We start from the raw sequence: 17,225 nt of genomic DNA, 5'->3' as shown, positions 1-17,225 counted from the left end.
CGTACAAACCGCATCTGGAAACCGTACCTGTGGCGCCTATAAAATAATTTTGTGAGAATAACAATACAATGCAAACAGACAAATTAATACTCCTCTGGCTAAATGTTGCGACATCAAAAATCATAAATTACACTGACATTAAATTTACCTGCAGCTACCAACAGAGCTATGAGAGTAATCGAACTGCGCTCGTAAATAAACTTTGTTTCCGAAGTATATTTTGGCTTAAACGTAGAAATATACACACTTATAAAACAAATAAATAGTAATATGTTTATATTCTTATTACACGCTTCCCATTACTATGTTATAATCCTACTGTTGTGTGAAGTAAATAAATAAACCTCAAAAGTTCGTTCTTCATTATTTTATGTAAATCTGTATGCGAATCTACTAGTGAATGTTCGCAACCATATTCCGCATTTCCAGCCTCTTACCGTTAGTATTTCCATCAAGATATGATTCTCCTTGGGAAATAATCTTGGTGCTTTCCCATAGCCTTCGTGATAAATACATATGTTTAAAAATAAAAGAATTTCAGTTTGTTTATTAACCATTGATGCAGAAGGCTACCGTAAACAGAAATAAAATAAACTTTACAAAACAAAATAAATGTAACCTAGAATAGGATTTAAATGAATTATGCTTTGAAATGTAAATAAACTGTGATACACAGAAAATTTAATTCTAATCATTTTTTTAATAATTAAGAGTGCTTAGAAAATAACGGGTTCAATTCTCATGTTCAATTAATGCTTTGAAACAAAAATAACTTATATAATTTATTAAACATTGTTCATGGAATTCTAATTGTAATATGTACTCTAATGAGTGACATAAAGTGGAGTCCAATGTACCTTTGTAACAGCAAGAACAAGCCCTCCAAACATAAATATATACTTAACTAAATAGTACTAAACTTCATAGGCATAGTAATAAGAATAAACTCAGTCACCCTTTTTTTTAAAAAGGATTTATGTCCAATTACTTTTAACATAATAAGGTAAAAATGATATTACATGTGTCTTGTGATGTCTTTATTTAACTGGCTTTTCATTGATCATTTGATTGCATTTTGAACTGTGTTAGTTTTCTTCTTTAATCTTTTCACAATTAATTTATATAAAAAATAAAAACAAACAGCGATTACAATTATTGAAAAAATGTGTCAATTTTGTTTTTTAAACATTATAAGTAGGATTATTTTACAGTAAATTTATTCTGCTATCATGTCTGCTAAAACAAACCAGAAATTACTTTTGTTATAATGGACACAATAATAATCGCTACCACAATCAGATTTATTATGTTAATGTAAAAAAAAAAATAACTCTGAATGCAATAACATGGACATGAAACAATAATAAGAAATTGAGGGTTACTACTATAGCACAATTATGTAAAAGTAGAAACTACAGCTAAGGTGATCAAAACTTACGTTCTCAGCTTTTTCGGCCATATCACTACAAATTTTTATATGGCTGGTTGTAATCTATCTTTACATAAATAAATTTTCTTAATAAAATTTTTAAAAGAAGCTGCTTTTCAATAAAAAAATGAAGTAAATACACTGATTGACTTATAATGATGTTCACACAATTAAAAGTTTTAACTGTAACTAAATTATTTTATTAATTTCTTACGTTAATGAACCATAGGTAAATAAAGGAAATAACAAATCAAAAACTGACAGTAGATAACTTAAAAAATACAGTTCAATATGTATTAAACAGGCAAGTGTTTTTATAGAGCAATGTAAGTTTACTATCAACTCCAAATAGCAAGTATTAAGGTGAATAATCTGATCCATCAATGTATTGTATATTAGAAGGGCTCATACAATATAGTAACTCAATTTGAACATGCATAGGAGTAGCAAACATATAGGAAAAACACACTATTCAGCAGCACTACACTGGGTAAACCTGTTCATGCAAAAGACAAGCAGGTGAAATAAATATATTCGTATTTTAATATACCTCATTTTCTAGTATGGATGTATTTACAGTATATATTACTTATTTGATTTTACTACTACCCTTACAATAGGTAAAACTATATGTTTTGTAGTCAATAGGCAATACAACATAAGTTGCTACCATCAAAGACTGTAGTTCAACATAATAAGAAAGTGAAGTGAAACTAATATTTAGTTAAGAAAAATAATATTATGGAACTTCTCTGAAGTAGCTGATGCTGGTCCATTAAAAAAGGTCAATAGTACATCAGCTCATTAGAATTTTTTTAAGTAAAAGAAATATATACATAGGAAAAGAGTGTGCATAGCTAGGTATACTATCAAAATTATTTTAAAAAATTTGATCAGTGATGCACCCATTATTGGTAATCATGCATCCATTGATTAACTATATTTTATCCTTAATGACCCTTCTTTTTGTCAAATTTCATTTTCTTTATCTCAATCTTATTTACATTCAAACTGAATTTCTCTCTGGCAATAAATTTGTGGCATTCAGTTCCTTCAAACCTGCCTAAAGAACGTTATCAGTGAATCTTAACATACTTTTTCTATGTTGAATACTGTTTCCTTTTTTAGCTTCATTCTTTTATTATATGTTGATGTGTTCCAGAATCATTCCATTGTCAAAACTTATTGAACTGATACTTTTAAATTTCTGTTAGCCTTTATATAACGTTTAGTCAATGCCCTTCCCTTCATTTGGCGTCATGTCTTATCTAGTCTTCTTGTTTATCTGTTATTAATGGTTTCACTTACTTTTTTAATTTTATTAATCTATTTCCTGTTTTCAGTAAATTGAGATTCTTGAAAAGGACATTCGCTTGACTGTTGATCTGTACATTTTATTGTTACTTTAATTTGAAAACTTCTAAATTTTCTAAAATATTCCTTTAATACAATTGTGAATTAAATTCATTGTTTCTTCCATTTCCATTGCAGGACTCATTCTTTTATTAAATTTGTTACATAATTATAATCTTGTTTTTAATTGTTAAAAGATCTCACGTGTTTGCTATATTTTAATTTTAATTTTCTTCCCATTTGTCCAATGTATGTTGCATTGCATTTACATTTTATTTTGTTACCATCACCATTACCATTATAAATATCTTTTACTTCTATATTACTATTAAAAATCTTTTTTAGTGTATTATTTGTATTTATAGACATTTTTATATTATATTTACTAAAGAATTGTTTAATTGGGTAAATTTATTTTCCCGTAAATGTTAATTTACTCCATTTAAAGGTTTCTTTATCATTTGTTATTTTAATTTCATTTCTTTTATTTCTATTTTCATTCATTTTTCTGATCATTTCTTTTTTATAACTGTTATTTTGTGCTATATGAAAAATAACATTTAACTTTTTTTTTATACGCTGGTTTCTTTAATAGTAATTTACTATGTAGTCTATCTCTCGTGTATCTAAAAGCCACTAATTTATGCTCCATTGGGTGATTCAAATTGTAAGCTGTGATATTATCTATAAGTTTCTTTTCTGCATAACTCAACATCTAGATTATTATTATTTCTTTTCATTGTTAAATTTAAAAATGAATAGTTTCATCTTTCTCTTTTTCCACTGAATATTTAATGTTATAGTGAAATTTTGTTCATTTCTTCCAGAATCTTTTCTTCATAATATTTATTTATTTTTTAATTACTCAAGTGTCATCCACATACCTGATATATTCTAAGCAACTGTATTTTTTCAAGACATCTGGTATATTTTCTTCTTCCACATTCTGTAGGAATACTTCGCTTAGTATTGCTGATAGTGGGTTGCCCATGCCTAGTCCATCCTTCATTTTTTATATTTTATTATTAAATTTAAACTGGTTTTATTGAAGAATTGTTTCTAAAATTTTAATAATTTCCATTTTCAAATTATTATTTATCTCTCCCTCATTTAGTTTCTTTTCTAAAACTTTTATAGTCTCTTTTAATGGTATAGATGAATATAAATTTTCCATGTCATATGGTACAATTCTGCAGTCTTCTGTTACTCTTATATTTTTTTGCTACTTCGACTGAATTTTTACCATATATTGAATTTTCAATATTCCCATGTTTTTTTAATATATTTGCTAATTTATATGCTAGTGCATTAGTGTAACTTATTATAGGTCTTATTGGTAAATTCTCTTTGTGGATTTTGACCAGTGTTCTCATAAGTGGTACACTAGGATTTATATTAATATACTTGTAACCATTTTCTTTAATTAGATTTTTTTAATATAATTTCTTTCTGATATATCTCACTTTTATTTTTATTTTCTATTATACACTGTTTTTTATATATAAGATCTTCTGTTTTCCTTATATAATATTTTTTAATGATAAGTACTGCATTTTCTTCGTTTGTTTTTGTAATTAGTATATTGTTTTCTTTTAGTTTTTTTTATGTTATTTTTTCTGTATTTTTTACATATATTTCATTTTTTTTTTTTTAATTAGTTCTGCTGCTAAATGTCTTGCATGCATCTGTTCTATTGGTATCATTTCTATTGTGTTCTCTATATCTATAATGTTTGTTCAACTTTTTTTTTTCAGTGATAGAATTTTTTATATTATGTCCTTAAACATTACATTGATGTTACTGTCGAAGCTCACGGCACACTCAACTATTCCAAAGGAGTATGTCGTAACTTACTTAATTGTAGTGAAGAGGAGATTGTTAGTGAAATGGCATTGCAAGGCGTCATCGCATGTAGGCAATTGAACATGAGGAGGGATGGAGAAGTGTTACCCTCTTCTTCTCATGTCCTTACTTTTAATAAGCCATCGTTGCCTGAAAAAATCAGAGCCGGAATCCATCAGTTGGATGTGGGCGCTTATATCCCACCGCCAATGAGGTGTTTCAAATGCCAACGTTTTGGTCATATCTCCGACAGATGCAATCATGAGGAGATTTGTGCATATGGCCAAGAAATCCATGAAGGTGAACCCTGTAAGGAGATCCCTTTATGTGTGAATTGCGGAGGACAACATTCAGCAAGATCTAGAAATTGTCCTGCTTTCAAGAAAGAAATCGCGATACAAAAGACTAAAGTTCCCAGAAAACTTAGTTATCTTGAAGCGAATAAAACAGTTAACGCACAAACGCCGGGAAGAAACCCTTTGCATAAACAGCACAAATACCTTGCACAAATACACCAATACATCTTTGCCATAAGTAATTGAAAGCCTAATAAAGCAACTGACACCAGCTATAACTACAGTTTTAGACAAATATATAGAAAGGAAATTTGCTACAGTTAAACCAGTGCCATTGAGTAAACGTCAAACGTCATCGCCAAATCAAATAAACCATCGACGTCGCAAATACAAGGGATTACTGAGGAGATTGAATGTAACAATAAGAAGCAATCCAAAGCTGACAGGAACATTGAATTTATTGAAAATCAAATGTCCTCTGGAACCTCTAGATCTCTCACAAGGGGATCAAACACCAAAAGGACAGAGGGCGCAGAAGAGCAATACCTCTGTTGTAGTCAATCTAGAGAGAATGGAAACGACACAAGGCGTGACGGTGCCGCTGACAGTTCATGCATCTTCGACCGGATTGCCGAAACCAGCAAATCCCGGTCTTACACAGGGCGCAACTCTGCCAAACCCTGAGACTATGTTAGTCTCAGATGAGAAGAGTGACTGCGGTTCTGTGGGGTCACAAACTGAACCAAGTTGTACTACAATTACAAAAAAGAAGAAAGGATGGCCAAAAGGTAAACCACGCTTATAAAAGAAATGGAGAATAAAATACAATGGAATATTAACGGTTGTGTCTCACACCTGTCTGAGCTTCAACTACTTATAAATGAGCACAATGCTACATGGGTGTGTCTTCAAGAAACACACTTTAAGCCAGAACATGATTTCCATCTACGTGGATATGATGTAATACGTACAGATGTTGTACCTGATCGGCGAGCAAGTGGTGGTATTACCATTGTACATTCGCATCTGCCTTTTTGACGAATACAACTAAACACTGATTTACAAGCTGTCGCTATACGTTTATTATATCCGGTTGCAGTCTCCGTCTCTAACATATATCTGTCAGACGGCAACTGCAACATTGATGATCTGCAAAACTTATATGACCAACTCCCTGGAGCGATAATTCTGATAAGGGATTTCAATGCGCATAACCCACTTTGGGGTTCACAACGATTGGAACACAGAGGGCGCAACGTCAAAGAATTTATATTGAACACCGAGCTAATCCTGTTAAACAAAGGTACAGGGACGTTTTTCAACATACGAAACCATGAAACTTCGGCGATAGATTTGTCATTTTGCAGTCCAGCTTTGTCGCTTTCCTTGGATTGGAACGTTGACGAACACCTTCATGGAAGCGACCACTTTACAATTATAATTAAAACAAATATAAGGCAAAAAGCACCAAATTTTATTCGGCAATGGTGTCTTAAAAGTGCCGATTGGACTGACTACACAAACAACGTCGTTATGCCAGTTATACTGGAGACATCGATGAAGACATAAAAGTAGCAACACAATTCAGGACACAATGTCCGTCGTCGTCCGCGGCTTTGATGGTCTCCGATTCGGGGGCCGGGAGCTATACGGTCGACGACATTCTTAACGAACACGAAGCTGTAATATGGAAAAGAAAAGAAAGGAAAAAATGATGGCCGAAAGGCAAACCAAGGCCATAAATTAATTCCTTGTAAAGTCAGTTGCAAGGAAAACATATCCCATCTCCAAAAGATGGTTGTTTGATAAGGCAGATTGGACGATCTTCACAGCTAGGACGATACTTCCTGAAACAACTGGAGTTATCGAAGCCGATTTCGACGCTATAACTAATGCGATCCTTAACTCGGCAACAAGATATATTCCCAAAACATACGGGAAACTTAAGAAGCAACCCGTTCCGTGGTGGAACGATGAAATAATTGAAGCTATTAAAAGAAAGAAAAAAGCGTATAATGCCTTTAAGAAACGTCCCGTAGTAGAAAATCTAATTGCCTTTAAAAAAAAAGGCATATGCAAAATGACTTATGATAGACTCTAAAAAACGATCCTGGCAGCAAATCCTGTCATTCAATGTCAGAAACACAATTGCATCAGACGTTTGGAAGAAAGTGAAAGCGATTTGTGGGCGTACACACTTTACGCCCATAACTAGCTTTCAATATGAAGATGAAATTAACGACACTCTAAACGAAATTGCAGAGTTATTAGCCAATCACTTAGAAAAAGCCAGCAAAACGGCTAATTGTGATGAGGATTTTCGGCCCAAAAAAGGAGAACTTGAAGATCAACTAAATTTCAGAACTGAAATAATCTATTCATACAATGTACCTTTTAAAATAGAAGAATTTGTGAAAGCGTTGGAGATAGCAGGCAACAAAGCTGCTGGTGCGGATGAAATCCATTATAACATGATGGGGCAGCTGAATACCACTGCAAAACGCAGACTGTTAGAACTATATAATCAGATATGGCGGGATGGAATGTACCCGCAGCAGTGGAAAAAAGCACATATTGTTCCAGTACCAAAGAAAGATAAAAATTTGACAGATACCAATAGTTACCGTCCTATTTCTTTGACGTGCGCTATAGGAGAAATATTTGAAAAGATGGTAAATCGACTCGTTTGCATTTTAGAAAAAGAAAACCTGATATCTTCACATCAAGCTGGATTTTGACAATACCATTCTATCACTGATCAAATGATCAAGTTAAAGAACATTATATTATTAGGAAACATTGTGTCGGAGTCTTCTTTGATCTTCAGAAGGCATTCGATATGACCTGGCGACATGGAATAATGCTCCAGGTATATGAAGGGGCATTCGTGGCAATCTGCCAGTTTTACTGAGCAACTACATGAATGACCGTACTTTCAAGTACGCGTCAGCAATGAATATTCATCTTAAAAAAGCTTAGAAAATGATACACCACAAGGTTCGCCGTTGATTGGTACCTTGTTTACGATCGCGGTCAATAAACTAATATTAGCTATTCCAGTAGAAATCAGTAAAACCGTCTATGTTGATGATTTGGCCATTGTGTATGCCAGCAACAAGACAGCTATGGTGAAGTACAAATTACAACGACCGATTAATGCTCTTAACGAAGTTGCGAGGAATAATGAATTCCAATTTTCACCAGAAAAACGGGCTGTGTACACTTCTAATGTTATTATGTAACTTCTTTAAACATAAGTGACATTGCATACCAGTCACAATACAAAATAACTATTGTAAGATCTTCTGGGAATATATTTCTCTATATGGGGAACAACATTACTCATGTTCGCAGCACACCTTAAGCTGTACGTATTCTCTGGGTGGTGCAAAATGAGCATAGCGCTGAAATGCGTCACTCCAGTATGAAGAAAAAAGAAGCTCTTTTCAGAGCTAAAATACTACAATCAATGCTAAAAATTATGCAGTGAAACACAAGTGGCTTTCCATCAAAGAAAATGACAGAAATAAAAAAGCTTATGATACAAAAACATTGAAATTGAACTAGTCAATGAAGCCAATATCACAGAGAAAAAATATGCAGTGCTACAGGATCAAAGGCTATAGCTTGTATATACTTTATAAAGCTTGGCAGATAACAAGTTGTATTTTAGTTCTACTCAATAGTAACATTATGTCAAAATTTAGAACAGTTAAGCAGATGAACAAAAGCAATATTTCAGAGCGTAACTGCATGAATTTATAAATAACGAGGGTTGAAATTTTCTGTTTATACAGCTCATCAAACAACAAAAACCTGAAAATCACATATACTAACCTTCAAGATCTAGTCATAATGGGAAATTTTAACACAGCCTCTCCAGCATGGAGGTTACAATTACACCGGCAAAAGGGTTGAAGATGATTTGAACTAAAACTGCATCAAGCTTATGTAAAAAAAGGAGTACCCTGAAACCTAAATACAAAATTCTGGCTCGACAAACAATCCAGAACTAACACTTCTGTACTCACACCTGACTAACCTTTCAGATTAGAACAGATTAGGTACAGATTGAACTGGTACCTTAAAATAATATTCACTTTTGGCAGAACAGGCTGGTTTCAGATGGAAAAAAAATCTACCTTGCACCAAATATTGAGGTTTACTCAGGCAGTCAAAGAGGCTTTCAATCAGAAAGAGGGTGCTTGCAGTTTCTGTCAACCTCAAGGGAGCCTAGAACACAGTATGAGAAATAAGCTCTTCTAAAAGCTGAATGAGATGAAAGTGAAAGGAAATATATTTCGTTGGATTTCAAGATTCCTTCTCAACTATGGACCAAGGTAAAATATGGAAATAAACACAGCTTTTAAACAGTCAAAAACTGGACTTCCACAAAGTCTTCTTCCTAGTACAATACTCTTTAAAATCTTCATTAATGACCTTCCAAAACTGATAAAGAACCACAAAGAAATCAATGTAAGCATTTTCACTGATGATGTTATCTGGAGTAAGGCAAGAAACAACCCATGACAACACAATATTAGAAGAAAGAATAAATCAGGCTCTGGCAATATTACAGGACTGGGCATCCAAGAACCATATGAAGCTGAACATGACTAACACTGCTTACTAGTTTTTCTCAATAAAACACCATAACCAACAATTCAACCCCATATACAATCAAGGTCCTATCAAGGTGTCTCGCGTAGGCATCTTCTCACTCTCTTCATATTATTTCCCTATAGACAGAAATAAAACAACCTTGATGTTGAGACTGAAGCCATATCTCGTGCTTTCTTGTTAATACTGAACTGTTCACACATTTTTTCCAATGCTGTCATATTGATGGTATTCAAGGCAGCTATCCAGGCCATCTCTTCATATATATATCTGATGGCAACGAAACCCTTACAGACATCCAATTGATGACAGGAATGCCACAGAAGCTGAATAAAAAAATACTGTACTATAGTGAATTCCTTCTCAGTTTGGAGTTTTCGGAATGAAGCAGGAAACAATCTGACGAAAAGGGAAACTACTCTTCATCAACCCAGAAATGTCCCTATTATTAGTATAGCCAAATCCATCCTCAAGAAAGTAACGAAGGTGCAGAATGCAGAAATTATTGAAACACTGTTATGCTAAACAAATTGTTGGCAACAAAAGCTGGAGATATAGATGCATCCTGGGAATAAAACAAAGATAAACCCAGAGAAGACAGGTAGTTGTCCGCTTTTGCCTCAATACGGGAAATGACTGTTGTCTTGCCGCTCATCTCGACAGAATGAAGATAAACAACTCTGAAGAGTGCACCCTCTGTCATGAGGCCCACTCAAGAATGGATAGAGAACATATTCTTCACTGTTGAAAGCTGGACGCAAACCTCAGAATGCAGAAAAACTTCAGCCATGCATATTGGAATGCCAGACAGTTGATGGACAGAAGTCCAGACTAGCCACAGGAAACAATTATTTTTATACATTAAAAAATAAATTCTTTTAAAAACTTTAAACCACATGTTGATTGACATGCTGATTGTAGACATATAATGGGTAATACATTTGGTATACTGAAGTTCTTCAATACACTTTTACATTAACTTTCAACTAGAAATCTAGAGCATGAAGAACAGCTTATCAGTGAAGATATTAGTTGAAACCAATTGATGAATTGCAGTGATTTATTTTCAACTGTATAACTACAGAAAAATTCAGTCTGTTCAAAGCTTTCTTATTATATGTACTGTTCTTGACTTGTACAAACTTCTAAAAGTGAAATTATTTTTTCAGTTAAACAGTATTTAATAGCAATGTCTTGAAAGAAACTTTTTGAAGCAGAGACAAACATCATTTATAAACTGCACTTTTTCCTTATTTATATTTTAAATGCTCTGCTTTATGCTCTCAAATTTATAATGTCACATGAAAATTAAGTAACAGCAGTTCTGCTGCTATTTAAGATACCTTAACATATCTAGTAATCTATTAATACAATTGTTCATACTTTCAAATAGCCTCAGGAAATCATTCAGAAATATTTCAAATCACGAAGCTTGTAGGTCTTCCACTTGGTCTATTTAAACAAAGAAAAACTGTAATTTTGGACTAAAAACTGGCCGAAGTTGATATGACCATTTAAATCAGAAACAATTAATACTTTTGTCACTGAAAATAAGTTAAACTTCACAAAAAATGTACTAACACTCAAAAGCGAAATTCTTAAACAGAGTATTTAAACAATTTTTTTTCTTAGAGTATTTTATAGTGAACGAATGAAAAGTCATGCAATCAGATATTTACTATAAAATATTGCTGAATTAAGTAATCTCTCTTGATAGGGAAATCTTGTCTAAGATTATAGTGATGTTGGTAAAACAATGATAGAAAACATAATTATTTACTGACCTGTCAAACAGCACTCATTAAATGTGTAGTAGCTGCTAATGTGAATTACACAGTATATATATATATATATATATACAGTGTATAATTATAATGTGTATAATCTCACTGTGTCTTTACTGTAGAACTTAATTAAAATTGCAATTGCACAATAAATGTCACAACTTTTTAACATTTAAATGTAACACTTAAATATAGATCGCTTCTCGGCCACTGGCCCCGTGCTGTAAAACATGTATTTACTGCTACCGGTAGCGATATATTGCTTCAACAAGTACAGCGTGCCTACGTTCACGTCGTCGGGGCTGATTACGATCAGTGGCTGTCAGTCAACTTGCATTACTGTGGTGTTTAGGCAACACAGCTGCGTAGTGTGTTGCAGAAGTGCCACTGTCGGCTAAATAAGGGCGATTCCTTTGTTTGAATATTGTCCCCATTTTCATAGGTTCGTGAAGCCAGTAACTTTTTCTGATCCTCTGGCAGGTTCGGGAAGGGATTACGCTCCGACTTCGCCGGTGGTCTATATTAGGATCTTATAAGCTTTAATTTTTTTTGAGCGGGTTTGCGTGAGAACAGGCGGCCTTACCCGGAATAACTAAGCCAAACGCTCACCTGTTTTGTTGTAGGTATTAGGTTCATTCAAACTGCAGCTGTAGTGCCTGGCAGTGCAATTGTTGTATTGTTTTAATAAGCTCAATGGAACAATCCGGGGGAGACTGCCTCAAGGACTTGGTTGGTTTAGCCAAGGACTTGGTTAGCGGTGAACCCTTCCTGCCGAGAAGGTCACTAGACAGGTCTCCGCGGAGCCCACGGAGAGGTCTCCGCGGAGCGGACTGCATGAAAAATCCGGCCAAAACCTCTACGTCGAGATGTGCGGGAAAGACTTCGGTCGGAGCCGTGCAGGGAGAACAAAGCAGTGGAGGACGAGCCAAGACTGAGAGGCAGCCTTGCGAAGTCGAGGATGGTGGAGTACAGCGATGCGGTGGTCGGATCCCGAGCTAGACCCCTTCAAGTGAGGCTTCGCCCCGGAGTCCTCCGGGACAGGGCGGATCGAGGGTATGCGGTCCGCATGGGCCAAAATATCCTCAAAAAAGGAGTCAAGGATTTCGGTCGAGTTTAGACAGCTGGTCGACTCGTACCTTACTGAATGTTCCTTGATGGTTGCTGAACTGGCGTTGAAAAACGAAAACCTCCAGGGCGCAAACCGAGCCCTTGAATCGGTCGTTTCTCGACTGTCGGGAAAGGTGGAAGGAGTTAAGGACTTCAAAACGGAAACGGGGAGGGTCCTTGGCAAGATCCATACTTCTCTGAAACGGGTAGAGAAGAAGGTAAAAAAACCTGTCTTCTTCGCTGCGGTAACAGCAGCGCCGAGGCCTAAGTGGGTCAGTCCCCCGCCGGAAATCAAAATCAAGCGGGCCACTGTCATGTTCATCCCTGTGACGCCTGGTCCGGGGGTTTTGTCTGCGATGACGGAGCTGACCCTGAAGAAGGTCCTGGACCCGCTGAAGGAAAGGTTCCAGATTTCCCGGGTCACAAAAACAAGGGACCATGGAGTCGTCTTAGAGGTTGTTAATGAGTAGCAGGTGATGCGGCTGCTGGAGGCCGACGTTCTTACGAAGAGCGGGCTGAAGGCTCCGTTGCTGCCCGAGCGTAGGCCGCAAATATTGATCTACGATTTGCCAAGGGCAACGAGGGTAGAGGAGCCCGAAATCCTGAGGGCTATACACAGCCAAAATCCTATGTTGGATATGGCTGTCGAGGACTTCCTCGAGGGGAACAGGGTGGTCCGGCAGTTGGGGCGGAAAGAGGCTCGAAGAGTCACTGGATAATAGAGACCTTGCCAAAGATCCAGCAGGTCTTGGTGGCCGGTGGTCGGCTGTTCCTTGGGTGGACCTCTTGCAGGGTTGTCAACCATACAAAAGTACCCCGGTGCTATAAATGTCAAGGCTTGGACAGATCTCTCTCCGCCGTAGAGCACAGTTAGAGATGTGTGGTCATTCCGCCCTTGCTGGGCGCCTGCAAAGTGCACTCCCTGTGGCTTGGTGAAAGGCTTTGATGTCGGGGGCAAGCAATGCAGATTGCATGACGTAGCCCGGGCAAAGATCGTAAACAATACGGCGTATGTCGACGCCTGAATTGGGGGAAGCTTTCGAGGACGGTCGTCACCATGTCGAACGCTTGCGCCTGGGACAGTTAAACCTGCATCGTTTCCGGGCGGCCACCAATGAAATTATGAGGATTCTTGAGGAGTACGACCTCGAGGTCCTCTTGGTCCAGGAGCCGTACACGGTCGGGAATAAGGCAGTCGACTTCCACGGGGTTAATGTTATTCATTCTCGTGGGGAACGGCTGCTCTCTGCGTTCATGGTCGACTCGGTCTCGTTGGGTGTCTTCAGGATGCCTGAGTTATCTGATGAGCAATTCACCATCGTGCGAGTCACGAGGGGTACGCTCGACGTTGTACTGGTATCGTGATACTTCCAGCTTGAATGAAGTATCGATGATTTGTTGGCGAAGTTGGGGCGGATTCTGGACGGTCTCCCGGGATCAGAATGCTGGTTACTCTGGACGCTAACGCCAAGTTTTCCGCCTGGGGTTCACCACTCACTGACTCTAGAGCCAACAGGGCTCAATCGAGCCTTGTTCTGAACCAGGAGTGGGCCAAGGCTGGCATTATAGCCAAGGCCCCGGTTAAGAAAGGTCCGAGAGTGCTAATTTATGACGTGCCGTCGGACATCGACAAGACTTGCCGGCGGCCTTGTTAAGGCAGAACGCCCAGTATCTACAGGGAATTACAGAGGAGGACTTCTCTAAGGAGTTCTCTGAGAGGTTCCGTCGCCTCAGTCGTGCGCGCGATGCGTACACTGTGGAGGTGGAATGCTCGTCCCGCATGAGAGACCACATGCGCAGTCGGGACCGGTGGTTCATCGGTTTTGGCTGCTGTCGGGTCGTGGACCATGTGGCGCCGTTGCACTGCTTTAAGTGCTTCGCGTTTGGTAAGGTGGCCAAACGCTGTTCGAGTGAGCCTCTCTGCCGCAGCTGCGGCAAGGAGGGTCACAAGATGTTTGACTGTAGGAGAGTAAACTGACGTGCCTTAACTGTACTGGGCCGGCAAGTCAGGCGAGGAGATAAGACACGCCACCATCAGCGTGGACTGCCCGGTCAGGAAGCGGGCCTACGCCAGGGAGCTGCACTGCACCTCTTATGAGTAGGTTGAAGATAGACCAGGTGAACGTGGCCCGTTCCAGGACTTCCCTGGATAACTGCGTTAGGATCGCGGAGAAACTAAAATTAGACATCGTGTTGTTTCAGGAGCCCTATTGTATACGGGGCCGGGTCCCAGGACCGCGAGGAGTAAAAATCCTACATTTGAGCGGAGCTGACCAAGTGTGGGCTGCCACCTTTGTGGCGAACCCTGGTCTAGGAGCTCTGGTGGTGTCACAGTTCTCGACTGCGCACTACGTCTGTAGTGAAATCAAAATTGGGAGGGAGAGCATCTTTATCTTTAATATCTATTGTCAGTATCGTGACCAGCCAAGGAGATACATTGACGTGCTGTGGCTGATTGCTCGTACGTACGGAAATGCGAACCTTGTCATTGGAGGAGATTTAAATGCGCACTCGGCGCTTTGGTATAGTGATAGCGTGACTGACAAAGGCAGGGCATACGAGGAAGCAATCATTGAATCCGGACTCAATGTGCTAAATCAGCCTTCTAGGTTTCGAACCTTCGAGACCTTGCGAGGAAGTGCCAATACAGATGTAACTTTGTGTAATAATGTAACGTTGGGAAAAATCAGTAACTGGAGGATACATCCTGAACAGTTCAGCGATCATCGGATGATCATGTTTGACTATTCCTTGGAACCTGGTGTGAGGGTCGCTCCCGCCGTTGAGGGACGGCTTCTCACTCGTAAAGCGGTTTGGAGAAAGTTTGACGAGCTTTTACAAGCCACTATTTGGTATGAGGGCGGTATTCTCCCGAACTCGGTTCGCCCATTCAGCGGCGGCTGATAGAGATAGCTGAGGCCTCGATGCCGCGTGGACGAGGGGCTGTGAAGTCCTTCGCCTGGTGGTCTAACGACTTAGATAGACTACGGCGAACGATGTATAAGGACCGAAAGCCGTACCAGAGATGTAGGAACCCTGATAGGCGGGCTGTCCTTCTTGATGTGTATAAGAACAGTAGGAGGCGATTTGTAAATACCGTATATACGAAGAAACGTGCGGCTTGGCACAAGTTCGTATCGGACAATAAAGGGGATCCCTGGGGCGCAGTCTATCGGATTGTCATGAGTAGGAAAATTAACGCGGAAGTGTGTACTACCCTCCGGGAGGGTGAGGAATATACAGCAGATGCAAGTAGCACTACATCCTACGAGCTTCGAGCCTTGCTGCCAGCGGACGCAGAGCTCACAGATGGCAATTACCATCGTGAGCTCAGAGTGGCTGTCCGGAATTCGGATCGCTCTTTTGACCCTGTCGGGGATTGGAGTTTAGATGAGGTAAACCGGGCGGTTTTTGCCTTGCCTAATAAGAAAGCCCCGGGAATAGACGGTATTACCGGTGAGCTAATAAAAAGGTCGTGGGGTAAATAGCGGGACCACTTGGTCCGGCTTTATAACTAATGCTTACGTCGGGGTGTTTTTCCTACGGAATGGAAAATAGGTGATCTAAGGCTTATTCTTAAGTCTCTTGATTTGGATAGAGCAGTTGTAAAGTCGTACAGACCGATAACGCTCCTCTCAGTGCTTGGAAAAGTACTCGAGCGACTGATTTCCAGCCGTCTCGATGAGCTCTTCCGGGCTCGAGGGGCGTTCAGTGATCGGCAATTTGGGTTTAGGCGTGGTGTTGGGACAGCGGAAGTAATCAGCTTCGTTGTTACAAAAGTTCGGGGTAGTCGAAGCAGAATGGTACTCGGCATTAGTTTAGATATATATGGAGCGCGTTCGACAACGCCTGATGGCCGTCCATTCTGGACGGCTTGTTGGGCGTTGGATGTCCGCGAGACATCTATGAGCTGATTGTGGACTACTTTCGTGGTAGGGAGGTCCGATTGACCATCGGGGGCGAAACTTTTACTAAAGAGCCAACTAAGGGTTGTCCGCAGGGGTCTGTCCTCGGGCCGTTGTTTTGGAATGTTATTAATTATAAACTATTAACTTCGGATCTGGGTGAGGGATGCACAAGCATCGTGTACGCAGACGATATACTGCTGCTTGTTGAAGGCGATACGAGAGCCGAAATTGAGGCCAGGGCATCTACTGCCCTAGATGTAGTCTCGAACTAGGGTCACGAGGCTAAGCTCCAGTTCTCACCCGAGAAAAGTAATTTGATTAGCCTAAAGAAAGCGAAATCCCTTTCGGTGCGACGGGTTGTTAAAATGGATGGTATTGCGATACCATACACGACTAAAATTAAGTACCTAGGTATCTGGATTGGGGAATAATGTAGTTTCTCCCTCAATGTAGAATATCTTTGTAATAATGCGATTAATTCCCTTGTAAAATTGAAGAGTGTGTGCAACAGAGAGTGGGGCCTGGGAGTCCGGGCGTGCCGGGTATTTTACCGTGCGGTGTTTGAGGCGATCTTGACATATGCGTCACATTGCTGGAGTGACTTGGCGGAAAAAAGAGTTTATCGAGAGAAGCTTTTGCTAGCCCAGCGCCTCGCTCTCATCACCGTCTGCAAGTCATACAAGACGACTTCGACGGCTGCATTGCCAGTTCTTTCGGGAGTGATCCCTGCTGATCTATTAGTTATTGAACGCGCGGAGATTTATCGTAGAGTCAAAAATGGTGAGGATAAGCGCTCGGTTCGTGCGGAACAGCGGGACTTGACGCTGCAAAGGTGGCAGGCTCGCTGGGACGTTGTGAACACCGGTCGAGTGACATATGGTTTTTT

The 17,225-nt window shown here is 39.0% G+C and overlaps 1 protein-coding gene across 2 annotated transcripts in view; it reads right to left on the bottom strand.

Moving 5' to 3' along the window:
- LOC142323113 (oxysterol-binding protein-related protein 11-like) overlaps positions 1-17,225 on the bottom strand; it is a 68,887-nt gene that overhangs the window by 35,478 nt on the left and 16,184 nt on the right. The window lies entirely within an intron of this gene.

The sequence above is a fragment of the Lycorma delicatula genome, chromosome 4 (genome assembly GCF_047948215.1).
Source record: "Lycorma delicatula isolate Av1 chromosome 4, ASM4794821v1, whole genome shotgun sequence".
NCBI lineage: Eukaryota > Metazoa > Arthropoda > Insecta > Hemiptera > Fulgoridae > Lycorma > Lycorma delicatula.
This window is presented reverse-complemented; position numbering and strand designations above follow the sequence as displayed.